Raw genomic sequence first — 19047 nt, forward strand, 5'->3', positions numbered from 1 at the left:
GTTAGCAATAATTTTCAAATTAAAATTTTTATACAGAGTATCATTAAAACATTTCCTAGTTGTGAATCAAATTACATAGCTATAACATATAACAGTAAAAAAATTGGTCAACAGCAACACAATAAAAAGGCTTTTACTAAAAAGGAACAATTTGTAGGCTTTGAGTGATATTTAGCTACTTCTGTTTCTCATTTAGTAGGATACTCTGCATTCATCCACCCATTTCCTTTTCCTGTCTTTTTCTCTTAAGGATCATGGTCGTATATATTTGTAATCAAGTATGTCTTTCAGTGTATACTTTCTCTGTGCTGTAATGGAGACAAGCTGAGCAGCTGGCTGCAGCTCTTATATAAATGAGTTCTCTGAGGAGTTCTGGGAAAAGCTGAACATGCTGTCTCATGAGAATCTTAAGAGTTTTTTGGAGGACTGCTATTAGGGTCTCCACTTAGTGCAGAAACATGCCATTCTGGGTAGTGACCGCATGCAGTGGACCCCATCTGCATTTCTTTGGTTATATATGTTAATACAGTGAACTCTTTCTCTTTATTCCCCCACACTATAAACCTCTTTGTCTGGAGTCAGTGTTTTGAGTATCATGTGTAATGCTATCAGCAGCACATATGTTTCAGCTAAACAGATGAAAAAAAAAGGCTGCTTGGTTTTACTGCTGACAACATTCTGTTCAGCTTGTTGAATTTCCATTTCAGCTATGTCTTGTTTTATTCTCTGCAATAATGCTCAGCTGTGATCTTTTGATTTAGACTATCCACAATAACAAGAATTAGACTGAAAGAGAAAAAAAGAAACCGCATGCTCTGAAATAAGGTCTATTTGAAAAGAGGTTTCACAATCCTTTCCTCATTTCAGCTCTGTCCCTAGCAACAAATATCAGGTGGAAATTACAAAGCAATTATGTACTATTTCAGCAGACACCGTGTCATCTGCAGTACTTAGCACTCGAGCCTGTTCTAAAATTTGTTACTGCCATTCATTAAGAAAGGAAGGAAAGACTTTTTCAAGAAAGCTTCTTCACCGAAGCACATAGCTTTTCTCCTTATAAAAGGATTAATTGCAGTTGCTTGGATGACAACAGTGATGATATTAATCAGAATTGACTTTGTGATTGAACAAAGAGCTGGAAGATGAAAGACTTTCTTCTTTGTGGGAACCATCAATCTTTATTTTAAGTGCACTGCCCTCAAATACAATCTCTATGCCCTGTTTTCAATTTCATACTTGAATGTTATATACATTCAATAAAATAATGATGTATAACTTCACAATTTCAATTAATATATTTGAGGATTTATTTATATCTCTATTACCAGTATTTATATGTCTATTACCAGTGATTTTGTTGTAGTTTCTATATCATTCCACTTGAATACAAGTTTATGGCATTAAATTTTAGTTTAAATATTTTGAAAAATTTAAGATGGTAATATTGTTTAAATATAAAATAATTATGAAACATACGAATATTCATACATGTAGAAATGTTGAATCAGTAAACCTGACTTTATGTAACACATTAACAAGCTTCATATACAATATGCTGTATAACCACAACAACTTGAACCTTAGTATTTACAATAAAAAAGATATCTCTGATGGCCTAATGAATGCAAACTAGTATAGTAAAAAATGTAACCATGTTTAGGGTTCTCCAAGTTCCTGCTTGTCTTTTTAAAAAAACAGAAATTGTAATAATGCTTACTGAGGATATTAGTAGTACTGTCATCAAATTACTATGTTTGAAGTGTCTTGGGTTTAAACACCTGGGGCCTCATGTATAAACGGTGCGTACGCACAAAAATGTTGCATAAGCCCGTTTTCACACTCAAATCGCGATGTATAAAACCTAAACTTGGCGTAAAGACACGCACATTTTCACGCTAGCTAAAACCCTGGCGTACGCAAGTTCTCTGCTCGGTTATGTAAACTGGCGGCACCCAGTGTCAAAGCAGTGCTACTGTTCCAGTGTGGTTTCTCTTTTCTTTTTTAGATTCACATCCCTGTCGCGGCTTTATAAATACACTGAAATTAACCGCATATTGTTTATTAGTTTAATGCATCTGATTGTAATTAACCTGTAACAATATAATGGTCCACAGAATGGTCAAACAATTCTAAATACCATAGCTGCTTTAGCGTTGTTACTTTTACTGCACCTTCTTCTTCTTTCAGCTGCTCCCGTTAGGGGTTGCCATAATGGATCATCTTTTTCCATATTACTCTCACTGCACCACTCGGAGTATTTATTTCACTTGATTGGAAAGAGAATTATCGGTATACAGCATCAAGCACACGCTGCCTCAGCCATGCTGTGTATTGAACTGCTCTCATACGGTAAACACTTCAGAGCCTTTCTTGACAGTTCAGAAACAGTTTCACCCCAAGAATTATAAATACACTCAATCAGTCCATCAAGTGCTCCTTGTAGAACTGTTTGTACTTATAAGTACCAATTACCTCACTGTAAACTTGCGATGCAGTTATAATATTGCACAACCTGAGCCACTTTATAAAGCGCGTATTTACATATGATGACAATATCATTTTTAAGGTGAAATGCAGTAAAATATGTTTATTATATTATACAGATAAAACTTTAACTTCATTTAAATAATCTATATTGTTAATAATTAAACATGTGAGGACAGGCAGCCGCAGCGCTAGCATGGAGCTGGTGCTCTGTTCACAGATTGTTCCTGCCTCGTGCTGTATTCTTGCTGGATAGATGGATAGAATAATTAAACATGTACTACGAAGATATTTCAATGATCCTTAAAAGTTTTGAAGAATCAGCGTTCTAAGCTTACAGATGGCTTAACGTCTATTATAGAGCTGATTGTGTGACGATTGGGTATTTGGAGAAAGAAAACTAAGAACAGGAATTGGGTTTAGTATGTTTGAAAGAGACAGTACTGCTGCAATAAATTATTTCATCGAAGGTCGTGCACGGCGCAGCAAGCATCTTGCGTGAGGCATGAACAGTCAATGCGCCACCGTGTTCCCATGTTTAATAACATGCTTTAACTCCTATCATCATGAAAATTATATCAAGTATACATTTCAGTATTTTAATTATTCAGAGAGCTGTAATATTACGAATGTAATGGATTCTGTGTCCTGTTGGAGGAAGAGAAAGCCCGTTTAAGAAGCACGTACTGATTCACACATAGAGCACATAGAAGATACAAATACAAAACAAAGCATTTAACGTGCTACTTTAGTTACGATGGGATTTGAGAAACTAGTAAATTAAACGATTCTAACATGAAGTTTATGATGTTCTACTTTAATGACAAAATAAACTACGTGATTAAAGTGGAAATTTCGAGATTAAAGTTGACATTTCGTGTTTTTTTCCACTGTGTCCTTATTTTTTTTTCTTTTCTCTGTACCCTAATAAGCTTTCATATGACACTCAGACAGTGGGCTACGACTCGCCTTTTCATGCCGACTTTGATATCTGACAACTTTATTTTTATTTTGGGCTCTGTGTGACCTTGTGAACTTGAGCTTTCGAGTTTCTCCGACACTCTGTGTCACTCGATCAACTTCCTTTTATTGTTTAGTCCACTGTTTAAACTAACAAATAGTACATTTTTCCTTGCCTCCACTTGGTATTCGCTGAAATTCTTCTATTTTCCCCATGCTTTTGCCATTGCCTTTTCACAGAACGCTGAGCTTAAGGGCTATTTATATTGATTTGCATATTCAAAGAGGCGTAATTCTGGTAGGAGTTTGGAGTGTGGCAGCAGGCGCGTGCACATGCATTACTTTTCACACTAACTGGGATTTAAGGAGCGGAAGAACGTGGAAGTTGGTTAATGCACAGATTTAGGCATCTGGATTTTTTTTGTGCATACAAACATTTCTGCTTTTGTCTTTACACCACGTTTTAGTTTGAATTCTATGCACAGCGTTATGCATGAGGCACCTGAAATCTATGTTGATGTACTCTACTGTTATCCCTTACAATGTCTCAAATGCTGGCTTAATGCTGTGCCATACATGTCTTTTTTGACCCGATTGTGACATGCCTTTTAAGTGCTCTGGACAGCAGATTTTTCACCCCAAACCTAGTTCATATTGATAGACATTCTTAACCTGTAACACAATGTTTTAAGTGCTGTGAAAACATTTTTGCTTCCTTCCCAATATACTCTATTTTTGAATGTTTGTCACAATAAATAGCTTCAGATCTGTAGATAAAATGTGATATTGGATAAAGTGAACCATAGTTAACATATAACACAATTTCTAAGTTAATACATACCTTATTTCCCTGAAAATAAGACCTGCTCTGAAAATAAGTCCTAGCATGACTAGCATAAGCCTGACCCAAAAAATAAGCCCTAGTCAAGATCGTCAGCTGAAAAGTAAGGTGCCTAAGGCCAGGTTTATACTTCACACGATGCAACGCATGTGCCCAAAACATCCACAATATCACTGAAAAGGATGTTTAATGCTTGCATCCATCAATCCGGGGATGTGCCCATTCCAGCAAGCATCGGGCGCAAGACAGAAAGAAAATTCCTGGGCGGGGCATCAGCTCATCGTAAGCTGAATACAAGCATACACATACACTAACGTCATTTTAGCATCACCAAATCCCCAAACCTTTGTCTTTGAAAGGAAAATGGAGCACACTGTGGAAACCCACCAGGAAAACAAGCACATAACGATTAACTACTGGGTCGGTTTTAAGATGACGTTTACGACAGTCTAATGATAAAATAAACTAAGAGGTTAAAGTGGACATTTTGGGGTTAGAGCCGAAATTTTAACTTTAACCACAAAATAGACCTTTTCACCATGTCCTTACTTTTCTATTCTGTTGCTCAAATACGCCGCCGTACATCCTGATGCTATTGTGAAGGTGCAAAAAAAAAAAAAAAAAAAGACGGCATGTGAGGCTTATAAAATATATCGTGTCATTACGTTGGGGAATATGCGATACTTGAATATAAAAGCACCATGAATACATTTGTTGGTGAGTATTTTGCTTTAACACATCGAACCATTCACAAAACATCGAAGCATGCACATTGATCCCAGAGGATCCTAAAAGAGGCTGAAGTAGCACAAAATTTACACTGGAATTCTGGGTTTGAATGTGGAGAGTTATGATGATATTCCAGAAGAAAATGACATAACTGCATATGAATGTAGATTGATGTACATGAATAAATATAAGATATCCCCTGAAAATAAGCCCTAGTGGATCTTTTGGAGTGAAAATTAATATAAGACCGGTCCTCTTTTTGGGGAAATACAGTAATATATCAAAGTAATAAATGCATTGCCCATGTGAAAAGTTAACTACCTCTTGAGTTACTCACTCATACAGCTGACCAAAGTTAACCGATAATTAGACTCAGCTGACTGGTGAATCTAATCCTCACCACACACTGCCCCTTACACTGAGTAGTCACCATAAGGTTTCTAGAAAACACTCTATACCTTAATCAAAGAGAACACCAGAAATGGCATGAGTTAGAAAACTATTTCTATGGCCACCACACCTCAGTGAGAGCCATTATTTCCAAATAGAGAACATTTGGAACCTTGGTGAAACTTACCAGGAAAGGCCCATTTGAAACATTTACCTCAAGGGTCTGGTGATGTCTCATTCAAGAAATCACAGAGTAGTATATAAGAGCATCTAAAGGACTGCAGGTCTTTCTAGTCTCAGCTATGGTCAGTGCTCATGATTCCACAATAAAAAGAGACTGAATAAAAATGGGTTAACACTTTAGTTCTGGTACTGCAAAAATTCATCTATTACTCATTTACTATTATGTAACAAGTCCTTAACAAAGGCTTCTTTTGGTGTTCATAACACTTACAAAGCATGAGTAAAGTGGTTGTTCATCTCAGTGAAATGTGGCATTTGATAGGCTAGTAAATGTATTATGAATATGAAGGATTCACATTGAACTACGAAATATCGAGAGACATATGTTTAACTTAAACCACCACTGACCATTCCAAAGTGAAGTTTTTTTTTAATTAGGTCACATTGCAATGCACATAAGAATAACTGCTTTACTGATAATTTGTAAGTGTAATGAACACCAAAAGAAGCAGTTCTAAGGACTTGTTACATAAGAGTAAACATAGGAGTAAATGAGTAATAGATGCATTTTTTTGCAGTGGAAAGGCATAAACCTCTGCCATTGAAAAATTGCATCAGTGCTCATTGTGGATTTGCAAACAACACATATATGATCCCCCAAGTCTTTTGGAATAATTCTATGGACAGATGAGTCAAAAGTTGAACTCTTTGAATATCGCAGGTCCCACCATGTCTGGTAAAAGCTAATGCACTATTCAACATTACGATTGACCTACCATAAAACGGGATGGAAGTGTAATGATGTAGGATACTTTGCTGCCTCACAACCCAAACCACTTGCCATTACTGAATGGACCGTGAATTCTGTACTTTACCAGAATGTCTGGTTAACTGTCCATGACTTAAAGCTGAAACATAATTAGATTATGCAGCAGGAAAAGGACTCAAAACAAAAAAGAAATTCTGCAAATTAATCTCTCTTAAGAAACAATAGTACAGTTTTGCAGTGGCCTAGTTAAAGTCCTGACTTGAACACATTAAAGATGCCATGCCAAGATCTGAAATGAGGGTACACTGGATTCCTAGGAACAGAGTCAGGCATATATCATCAACTACATCCCTCTGTGTGACAGTCAGTGGGCTCCAATGGGATTAGTACGTTATCGATCAGTCTTTTTTTTTTTCTGTTTAAAATATTCTTTATAGTGTCAGGTGTGAATACCGTCTGTAGGAATGAAAAATGAGACATATTCTATTAGCATACAATGGAATGGGTGAGTGAATGGTTTGTGAGTGATTGGGATGTCATAAGTACTGCACACTACAGTAATGCTCTGTTGAATTAATTTTAATTTGCTGATTTTTTTTTTGCACTTAGATTTTAGTGTTAGGCTATTAGTTCATGATGGTTTTGAATAAACAATTATACACAACATACCAAACTTGAAGTTCTTCAAAAACTCAAATAAAAATCTGAGTTCCTTGCTTAAACAAGTAACCTGCATGTTTCTGCAGTGAAGCAAGCACTTTAAGGCTAAGTTATGACAATGTGAAACATATGCTGAACAGCTATTTTTTTTTTAATTTGTCCAAAACATTCTCCAAATTAAAATCAATGTTCCCATTATTGGCAAAGAAATACTGAATGATTGGAAGATTATGTATGAACAGTTTGGCTTTAGTATAGTTATAGCATTTTTATATCTCTTAATCTGATAAATAGACACACAATCATTTTGCTAGAATAGTATATTATTGTATATTATGGTGGAACAGACTGATTAAAATAATAATAATAATAAAAAATATAAAAAATAAACAAACTTCATTGATGTAGATAGTCTGTAATCAAATATTTTTTATACAGTATGCACACCAAAATGAAAATAACAGAAATGTATAAACCAGACTTTAACTACTAAAAACCTTTAATCTACATATTGTAAATTTCATATAACCCTTAAAAACTTCAGCCAAGTTTAAACAAATATCAAAAGGCACGTTTTTAAATACAAAATGATTCCAATGAAGGTGGAGTGGTTGTTCTGAGGCTAAGGATCTGCACTGGTACCTGGAAGTTTGCTGGTTTGCTGTCAGAAGGGATCTTACTCTGTTGGGCACTTGAGCAAGACCCTTAACTTGAAAATTGCTCCGGGGCACTGTACAATGGCTGACCCTGCACTCTGACCTCCTCCGTCAGGGAATAATACATTGTACCAAAAAAAACAAATGACACCACCCATTAATGTGTGCAGGAAGTATATGATGATATCAGCACTGAGTGACAAGAAGATGCAAGCAAATCAGCATAACTGCAAAAATGAAGACAGTGTGGTGTGATGGCTAGAGCACTGGATGTCAAACCACTAGGCTGTCCATTCAGTCTACCAGCCAAATCACTAAGTGAACCTGTGCAAGTCACTTAATCTGTATCAGAGGTGGGTAGTAACGAGTTACATTTACTCCGTTACTTTTACTTGAGTAACTTTTTTAAAAAATTGTACTTCTACGAGTAGTTTTACTGCACCATACTTTTTACTTTTACTTGAGTACATTTGTGAACACGAAACGCTGCTCTTACTCCACTACATTGGGCAACACTCAACTCATTACTTTTTCCATTTACACATTTTATACGCTATATTTTACTCGGCGAGAAATCGCCATTGTATCTACTCCATGGCTGTTTCACCAATCAGATGTAGCAACACTAATCACATGATTCTGTTTCACCAATCAGACATAGCAACAATAATCACATGACTCTGTTTCACTAATCAGACATAGCCATGCAGTCACATGACCACACACAAACTTCCTGTGTCTGCAGCCTGTGAGCGACTTTTTAGTCATACCAGGGCTCCTGTTCACTGTTAAACGGTCACAACTTCACTGCAGGAACTTTGAGAGCCATCTCCTGCTGAAGCTTAAACATCACTTCACTGAATGAAGAACAAGCATGTGTTAACCAAACATGCACAGGCACTGGCACTTGCAGTGGCACTGGCACTGGCACAGGCAGTTAAGGTAAAGTTCTTGCACATGCACAAGCTGCCTTGTTCTAATGTTATTTTCTATCAGCTGTGCTATTTGCAGTGCAAGTGAATATGCAGTATTATACTGTCAATGTACCGGATATCTTGTCACTGTAAGTAGTTTGCACTGTTCAAACATATATGTTACTTACTATAGGTATTGGCTTCAAAAGCTTTGTTGTGAAAAACTGAGATTTGGAACTTTGTGTTATTTGTGCATCTTTATTTTGTAAAGATGTTATTTATTTTTACTCATTTTTTATTTTATTATTTGGAAATAACAAAAACAACAACAACAACAACATTTATTTATATAGCACATTTTCATACAAAAAAATGCAGCTTAAAGTGCTTTACAAAATGAAGAATAGAAAAATAGAAGACACAATAAAAAATAAAAATAAGTCAACATTAATTAACATAGAATAAGTAAGGTCCGATGGCAAGGGTGGACAGAAAAAACAAAAAAAAAAAAAAAACTCCACACGGCTGGAGAAAAAAAATAAAATCTATGGGGATTCCAGACCAAGAGACCGCAGAGTCCCCTCTGGGCAATCTACCTAACATAAGTCAAACAGTCCTCTTTGTATTTAGGGTTCTCATGGAAGGACTTGATGATGATGGTCACGTAGACTTCTGGCTTTTAGTCCATCAATGTTGGTGCATCATGATGCTTTGAGTAGGTGGTGGTGGCGCAGGCCGCCACCACAAAGAAACCGGAAAAAGAAACAGAAGAGAGAGTTGAGGTCAGTACGGATTTTAGAGCCACTATGAATAGTTATTATGATGAACTGAACATACAGAGTATCAGTATTAAGTTAAAGTGAAGTTATAAAAAGGCCATGTTAAAGTAATGTGTTTTCAGCAGTGTTTTAAAGTGCTCTACTGTATTTGCCTGGTGAATTCCTATTGGCAGGCTATTCCAGATTTTAGGTGCATAACAGCAGAAGGCCGCCTCACCACTTCTTTTAAGTTTAGCTTTTGGAATTCTAAGGAGACACTCATTTGAGGATCTAAGGTTATGATTTGGAATATAAGGTGTCAGACATTTGATATATAATATGGGATGAGATTATTTAAGGCTTTATAAACCATAAACAGAATTTTAAAGTCAATCCTGAATGACACAGGTAACCAGTGTAGTGACATCAAAACTGGAGAAATGTGCTCAGATTTTCTTTTCCTAGTTAGGATTCTAGCAGCTGCATTCTGCACTAGTTGTAAATGATTTATGTCTTTTTTGGGTAGTCCTGAGAGGAGTGCGTTACAGTAATCTAGTCTACTGAAAACAAAAGCGTGGATTAATTTCTCAGCATCTTTCAATGATATAAGAGGTCTAACTTTTGCTATGTTTCTTAAGTGAAAAAATGCTGTCCTAGTGGTCTGATGAATATGCGATTTAAAATAGCAGAATTTGCACATTATTTTATATTTTTGTCTGACTTATTACATTTCTAAAAAAGAAATAATTTATTATGATGAAACAGTTCCTCAGTATTTGAGCAACTTTTTGGATGACTACTTTTTACTTCTACTTGAGTAATATTATTTTGAAGTAATGCTACTCTTCCTTGAGTACAATTTTTGGCTACTCTACCCACCTCTGATCTGGATGCATCCCAAGTATGAATTATGCTTTTTGATTTCTCAAGCACTTTCAATACCATCCTGCCATTCCTGTTAAGGTTTAAACTCGGTGATATGCAGGTGGATGAGCCTATGATGTCCTTAATAATGGACTATCTGTCAGGTAGGCCGCAGTTTGTGAGACTCAAGGCCTGTGTCTCTGTTGTGAATGTGAGCAACACTGGAGCACCACAAGGAACAGTCCTGTCTCCTTTTTCTCTTAACTCTGCACACATCAGACTATAAATATAACACCAGGTCATGTCGCTTACAGAAATTCTCTGATGATTAATAATAAATAATACATTTTATTTATATAGCGCCTTTCCCATGCTCAAGGCACTTACAGAATATAAGAAAGAACGGCAGGGTATACAGTATATAGCATAATACAAAGCAAATAAATAAATAAAGAAGATTAAGACAGTAAATTCAGAGAAAAGCCAGACAACATAATTGATGGTCTTGCACACACACACAGGTTACATGAGCATCTTGACAGAGAGGTAAACTGAGAGAAGGATAATAAAGTCAGGTAGAGCTAAAAGCCTTCCTGAACAGATTAGTTTTGAGTTGTTTTTTAAAAGAATTCATGGAGTCAGCTGACCTGATTAATTTCGGTAGGTCATTCCAGTGTCTGGGTGCTATATAGCTGAAGGCCCTGTCACCTATGGAGTGTATATTAGTGTGGGGCACAACAAGATTGCCAGAATCAGAGGACCTTAGTGGGCAGCAGGCACATAGTGATGGAGAAGGTCACAGATGTAGTTTGGCAGAAGGTTATTTAAGGCTTTGCAGGTTATTAGTAGGATTTTATATTCGATTCTGTAAAACACAGGGAGCCAGTGAAGACAGAGCAGGATGGGTGTGATGTGCTCGCTGCTGCTGGTTTGAGTAAGGACTCTTGCAGCCAAGCTTTGAATAAGCTGGAGCTGTGATATAAGATGAGAAGGGGCACCTGCCAGCAGTGAGTTACAATAATCAATGCGGGATGTGATAAAAGCATGGACAAGTTTCTCAGCATTATAAAAGGAGAGGAAGGAGCGAACACGGGATATGTTATGGAGGTGGAAGTAAGAAAGTTTCTTAATGTGATTTATGTGGGCGGAGTAAGAAAGGGAGGAATCAAAAATGACACCAAGATTCTTTGCAGTAGAGGCAGGTCTGATGAGATCACCGGCAAGATTGACTGGGAAGGAGCTCATTTTATTAAGTTGCATTTTAGTCCCAATTTGCAGGAGTTCAGTTTTCATTTTTGATTCTGCACTTATGGGATATATTGATAAGGGGTGTAGGAATCAGATGGAGGACTTAGTTTCTTTGAGTAAAGAAAACGTCTGCTTCTTACCATTAGCAAAACCAAGTGGTTATTGACTTTCACTGCACCAAAGAGCCTCTATGTCTGGTCACTATTCAATGAGTAAATGTAGAGGTGACACACTCCTACAAGTACTTGAGGGTCCACATTAATGACAGCTTGGACTGGTCTCGGAACACAGAAGAACTATTTAAGAAAGGGCAGCGCAGGCTCTTCTTTTATAGGAGACTGCATTACTTACCTTCACATCTTTTCCAACTCTATAATGGCCAGTGAGATTTTCTACGCTGTGACATGCTGGCCTGGTAACATCACTTCAAGAGAGGCCCACTGAATGAAAATGCTAATTAAAATGGCAAGCTCAATTATAAAACACATTCTGGGCCCCCAGGAAGTCATAGCAAAGGAAAGATTTAAAACATAACTGAGGGCCATGATGAACAATGCTGTACATCCTCTTTCTGACACTCTAACACTGAGGACTTTAAATTATTCAATATAATTTATTCAAAATTATATGCAAATTATTCAGCAGAAGTCTGCCAAGAAATGCTACTAGGGCTCCATTATACCAACAGCAATATGCCTGCATAATGCCTAACTGGGACTGTGACAGCCAAGTCAGAACTTTTCCTTCTTTTGAATGTTATTGCTTTGTAGTTATTCCTTGGGTACCATTGGTTTGACTTTGTGTCGAATGAGCGGTTGCTCATCGAGTCCCAAATGAGGCACATTACCTGTTTTGTGAGGGAGCGTCAGTTACTGCACTACGGCCATGTGGCGCGTTTCCCCGAGGTTGATCCAGCTCATAAGATCCTCATTGTTGGGGAACCGAGTGGCTGGACCAGGCCAAGAGGTCGCATACATAACACCTGGCTGTGGCAGATAGAGGGTCATTTCTGGAAGGTGGGACTGGACTGCGTGTCTGCCTGGGGGGTTGCCAACCAGGATCCTGAGTTGTTTCGTCATGTAGTGGGTGCAGCAACACACTGTACCAGTGCATGCTCCCCAACTTGACTTGACTTGTAATTATTCTAGAATGTGTTCAGACCAAAGCGTGTGTATATTTATTTATTTATTTATTTACGTACCTATTTATGTATGTATTTATTTAAGAAGCTTCTGTAAAAAAAAATACATTTCTCCCTGGGTACAAATAAAGCTCTACTTACAGCTACAACTATTTAAAATATTTGTAATTAAACTGCACCCTTATCTTGTAAGATGCCTTGTGTAGAGACGGCTGCCAAATAAAGAAAACAAACACATTAAAAAAAAGAGAAAAAAGCCCGAAACAACCCTCAGTATAATGAAGCCAGATTCTGTCAATAAAAGGCATTGCGTTCCTACCTAATAAAATCATTTATATCTGGAACGTTCTGAATTTAGCATTTTTTTTCTCTTTATCAGTATATTGCATGTAATGTCAGGTTTCAACTTTTATTAATATATAATAGTTTAAAAAGGACTTTTACTACAAAATAATGTGCTAGATAAAATGCAATGCAATGATTGATTGTGAAAACATAAACAAAAATGAAGACATAAACAGCTGAAACATTGTGCGCCTAAATGTATTTCTTTATTAAAGAATGAGTGACATGCATTCATTCAAGTTTACTTAAAATAATTTTTATTTGCTTTTTTCTATTGCAAGGGCACACTGACCTAAGTTTTCTCCAGCTCCAGTACTTACTGCTAGACTGGTATTTTTCACTCGTAAAATAATTTATTAGTTTTGAACAGATCAAAGAAGACTTTCTTACTGAGTTAGGTTTTGGACAAATGTTATATAAGGTTACATGTGGCTATCAGCAACTTAACTTCAAACCATACTGTTTATCCTAGATGGTGCACGAGTATATGTTTTAATCTCAGTTTATCCATCCATCCATTGTCCAACCCGCTATATCCTAACTACAGGGTCACGGGGGTCTGCTGGAGCCAATCCCAGCCAACACAGGGCGCAAGGCAGGAAACAAACCCTGGGCAGGGCGCCATCCCACCACAGGGCACACACACACACACATACACACACTAAGGACAATTTAGAATCACCAATGCACCTAACCTGCATGTCTCTGGACTGTGGGAGTACCTGGAGGAAACCCATGAAGACACGGGGAGAACATGCAATCCTCCACAGCCAACAACTAAAAATAGGACACCAGTCAATATCATTTATGTTCTGGACTTCCTGACTCTTATTTGCATTTTTTCTTGTGGAAATTGTATCTTTTTCTGTGAAGCAGCTTTGGGCTGAGGTTCTGTAAGTGGGTATTTTCTATCTTTAAGAAAATGTGCTTTATTTTCAGTTATATACCTTCTTTATATTGTGTTTTTTAGATGTGTATATTAATTGATTTGCTAAGATTATAGCCCTGGTTGCTGAAAATGTTTGTGTGTGACACAACATGTGACAATATTAGCATGAGAACTAATATACAGAGAATATACAGCATAACATATATTTTTTTGGATAAAAAAAATCTTTTCAACTTGTCATGCTCCTTAGTTCTGATTTTTTGGTTTTGATTTTCTTGCTTGTCCTTATCTACTGTGAGTTTGCTAATAAGATTTTAGCTTTGTTATTTTCAGTTTCTCAATCCTCTGAAAATGACTTTTGTTTTGATATTTGACACAATTTCATTTCCTGGTCTAGTCCTTTCTTTATTTTTCTTGTTTGGTGAAGCTAAATGAACACTATTGAGCCATTACAAGTATATTTGGGCTGTTTTTTTTAACTAAATAATATTGTAAAGTATTGTTAAAAACCAATGTATTTAATAGTGTCTGTTAGTGAGTGTATTTGAATTCTATTATGATAGTTATTTTTTTAATATGACTGTCACAAAAATTTTTAATTAATTAAAAAATGTGATAAATGACTCTCTGAGGTGGGTTGGCGTCCTGCCCGCGATTGGTTCCTGCCTTGTGCCCTGTGTTGGCTGGGATTGGCTCCAGCAGACCCCCGTGACCCTGTGTTCGAATTCAACGGGTTGGAAAATGGATGGATGGATAGATAACTGACTCTTTGATGAAGTAATTAAAGAATTTCAAATGTTCCAACTTTCAATATGGCTAACAAAGTTCCTGAGCACATGTGAATGTTACATCATGCATAAACTAGAAGGAAACTATCAATAGTTGATACTAAATGTACCTAATTTGGCCATTATCATAAGTTGTGCATTAAACCGTTCTGTTTTGGATTTGTATTGTGTACAGAAAACAGCAGTTGAAATTGTTCAGGTAAGGTTAGTGAATTTCTTCTCCATGTAATTTATAAAACTTTTTTCACATGTGCGTCAGAGTGTCACCCTCTGAGTTCCACGGGTTGAGAGTAGGCACTTCCAGTAACTATGTTGTCTTCCTTTTTTCACCCAGTACCGAGAAACTGCCCAGTAAGGGCAAATGACCTTGTCCCTTCTGGTCCCTGGGCCATAAAAGAACGACCTCCCAGAAGGAGGCATCAGTTCATGACCAAGCAACCGGCAAGATAGAGGCCATCTATTACCTGACAGAGCCACATTGCCCAGAATTTAAGAAGACAATCTTTTGTTATTATTTTGACACCATTGTGTGCTTGTTTATTTTGATTATTATTTGGAAGTAAATGGGAACAGTTGGGTTGGTGGCTCAACATTTATGACCTATCATTTCCTTAGATGACCACAAATTATAGATTTTATAATTTGTAGATTATCCTATTTTGTTTAATATAGGAGTTCAGCGGAGAATCCTGGAAGGCCATGTCTGCTAATGAAGCTAGGATATAATGGCAGCATTGTATGGCCAAGAGCTGGTTTTGCACTCTTGCAAGTTCAATAGAGCATGTAAGAGTCACCAAAATCCAAAGATTCATGTAAGTCAGGGGTTATAACTTATTTTAGCGTTAAAGAGAGTGGTCCTGGTTTGAGCAATCACCATTTCTAGAGGAGGGTTAGGAGAAATTTTGAATCCACTAAAAGTGTTGCATTCTTTACATGGCAGGATGAGAGTGGAACATATTGAGGGTGCATGATGTCAAGTTGCAGAGCACAATGAAATAATAGTAATAATGAAATAAAGACAAAGAATGATGCTGTTCTCAGGTGTCTCATGAAGGCAATTTTACTGTTTGCTACCAGGAATAAGTGACCAAGCGGACGTGGATATATTTTCCAAGAATTTACGCAAGTGTTTGCAAAGTATTCTCATATCCTGACAGCTCCCTTTGTTATGATCTGTGTTTTCTTTAATTACTGGCATTTTAAAGTCCACACAAATTGATAGCTGCTACTACAGCTATAGTTCTGTATGATGATGTCAAAACGTCTATTTTTTTTTGTTTGGTCAGCATGTATATTCGACATTTCGCATCATACACATCTGTCCATTATAATTAATTAAGTGGACATTGCTGGCTTGATTCAGTAGTATTTATTGGTTTCTTTGATGCATCAAGATTGTGAGGAGATAAAAAAGATTATAAAAATACTTCTTCATAACAAGCTGAAGAAGGTGAGATAACATTTTCTGTTACTTACTATGTATTTTTAGCTGCATATTCAGGGCTTAGACATGAACAAAGTAGTTCTCATATTCGCTAAACTTCATAGTAACAGTGGAATCGCCTTGGCGTAACTGTGTAATGTTCTGAAATAATTCACTACTGAAATTCTGTGAAATACAAGGTGAGTGTGGCAACAGAAAACTGTTTTAATTCTGTAGAATCATACAGTGACTGAGTTCCATAACATTGTGTTCATTCTGCCTTTAAATTAAACATCAAGCAGGATAAGATGAGAGTGTTTATGCATAATTTTAAGTTAAGAGATGTGCTATGATGTAAACACATGCAGTTTAAGACCATTTGATATTTTATGTAACTAGCTGGGCATTCCTTAATTTGTTCTTTTGTCTTAGGAAGTGTTATATAAGGAAAATTAAGTAGAGCAGATGGGGTGTCGACATAATCAGAAATCATGAAAAACATTCTTTTGCCAAGTTTGTGAATACTATTTACATCTAAAGTGACATCCAAATGTCCCATGAAATTAAAATCACAGAAATAAAAGTGTGCACTAATTTGTGTGCAGGATTAAAATTTATGAAATACTATAAAGTTCTCCATTTCCGGTTTCTGAGCCACTGCCCTCAACAAAGTATGCACATGTCACTGGCTAAATCAATAAGGATTTTAATTTTATGCCCCTTATCTGAATTTTAATTGTCTGCTCACTCTAAGGTTTTTGCAGAATGTTCTGAATCTATATTGAATCCTTTATATTCTTTCAATATCTAACACTTTATATTTAATGATACCTTCAAATGATTTTGTTTTCATCTCAAAAGTCCTGTATTTTCATTACATATATATAAATTGTAACTGATATTATTTTTCCTCTTTTTCTGTCTTTCTGTTGTGCAGTATGTAGAAAGACTTGTTGACATGAACTGACGACAACCACCTCTCCAGAGACGATGAAATTGAAGGCATATTGAGAAATCAAAGATTCTGTCTCAATCAAGTTTTAGCAATCAAAATGATCACCTGGAGAATACGACTACTTTGTTAATATATTTCTCTTAAAATATTTAGTTAGACACCATGGTACATGACAAAGAAAAAATCTTTATCAGAATTTAAAATTAATTTAGTAAATGAACACCAGATCATATTGTTCAGCCAGTATAAGCAACTTTAACGTTTTGTTCTCCACCATGTATAGATCCATTTTACAGAGAAAAAAAATTGTCAGCCTTCAAATAACGGAACATTTTTTTTTCGGTTTGTTTTTCCTCATTGTATAAGTAGAGTACTTTTTATTGTGTGGCTGTTGTTGTTCAATTTGTTTTTGTAATTTTTTAATTTTCAATGTTTTAAGTGTGTATTTACCATATAACCTAATAAATTAATATTTTACCTCATACAAATGACTGCTTATATTGAATAAAAGCCATTTCGTCTGATAGTGTGAAACAACCAGAAACTTTCAACCATATTACATATAATAACCCCAAAAAGCACATACTAACATCCCTCTATAGCAGGGGTGGCCAAAGTCGTTCCTGGAGGGCCGCAGTGGCTGTGGGTTTTTGTTCTAACCCAATTGCTTAACAGGAAGCACTTATTGCTCAAGAAACACTTCTGCTTCACTTTAGTTGTCTCACTTGTTAAGATTTTGAACCCTTATTGCTTATTTTAGTCTTAAGCAACCGTATTCTTGTTTTTTTAATTGTTCCATATTAGCAATAAGATGCAAATGACAAAAGAAACCAGCAGTTCTCTGTTTGGCTTTTTTCATTTACACCTGTGTGGATTTATCGTGCATTGTTTGGTTTAATTAAATACTTGGAAGGAAAGTGAAGAGAAAAAAGTGAAGGATTGAGATTTACTCATCCATTTTTAGCCTTCAAATCATTTGGATGATATGCTTACAAAGGAAAATGACTTGACATAACAGAGTTAAAGCACTTAAAAAGTCATGAAATTAAATTATTGACAGCAGTTGTTTTCTAATTAAGCAACTGGGTTGGAACAAAAACCTGCAACCACTGCGGCCCTCCAGGAACGATTTTACCCACCCCTGATCTATTGAGTTTCCGAAAGCCTTAAGGTCCAGTTTTAGGGAAATGAAGTCACACTTTAAGAGTACGTCTACATTACAGCTAAAGTCATTCCTGTAGTCAAGTGACTTTGTATTTAGCCATCAATGGGCAGCGTTGAGGGGAAAACGAATTAAAGTGACAAACATACAAATAAAATCAATAATATGTCTATATATATATATATATATATATATATATATATATATATATATATATATATATATATATATATATATATATATATATATATATATATGTACTAGTAATACACCATACCAATGCAACAACATTATTTGATATGTATGCTCCTCTTTTTTATATGCAAAATGGCTTTTTTGCTTGTTATCTTTGAGGAAAACATTCTGCCAAATAAGGTAAAGGTTGTGAGTAACTAATTAATTATTGAAAAAAATATCAAATGACATCCCATGAAATTAACTTTAAATATTGTATCAAATAATTTTACTGTTAAATCAGTGTAATTAAAGAGAGCACACTCTCTGAACTTCAAAGTGTTTGACTCTGCTTTTCGCTATCTCGTTCCAGCTTGTTGCTTCAAATCACAAAACTGAGCTTTATCTATAATGTAACCACAAGCACATTTAAAAAGGATAGCTTATTATAATTAATTATATCGGGGTATTGCTGGTTATAATTGTATCCTTGCTATTACCTTCTGTTTAAGAGAACATTATTGGGACTTTTTGTGGATTTATATATTGTTAAAGGGCAATGGACTGGTGTTCTGTCCAGGGGACTGTTCATGCCTTGCACTCTATGCTAACTGAGACTGCCTCGCGACCTTGTTCAGGAATAAGTGGGTTACAAAATGGCTGACTGAATGGCTGACTATATACTGTTAAATTATATTATTTTGAAATCCATAT

The 19047-nt window shown here is 36.0% G+C and overlaps 1 protein-coding gene across 1 annotated transcript in view; it reads left to right on the forward strand.

Annotated features, from left to right (window-relative positions):
- The window catches only part of LOC120531812 (sarcoplasmic/endoplasmic reticulum calcium ATPase regulator DWORF-like), a 31453-nt gene extending 13972 nt beyond the window's left edge, over positions 1 to 17481 (forward strand). Inside the window, exon 3 of the mRNA XM_039757575.1 lies at positions 16980 to 17481. The gene's annotated coding sequence lies outside the window, so the exon portion shown is untranslated. The remainder of the gene's footprint in view (positions 1 to 16979) is intronic.
- Positions 17482 to 19047: the final 1566 nt, after the last annotated feature.

This window comes from Polypterus senegalus, chromosome 1, assembly GCF_016835505.1.
Source record: "Polypterus senegalus isolate Bchr_013 chromosome 1, ASM1683550v1, whole genome shotgun sequence".
Classification (NCBI taxonomy): Eukaryota; Metazoa; Chordata; class Cladistia; order Polypteriformes; family Polypteridae; genus Polypterus; species Polypterus senegalus.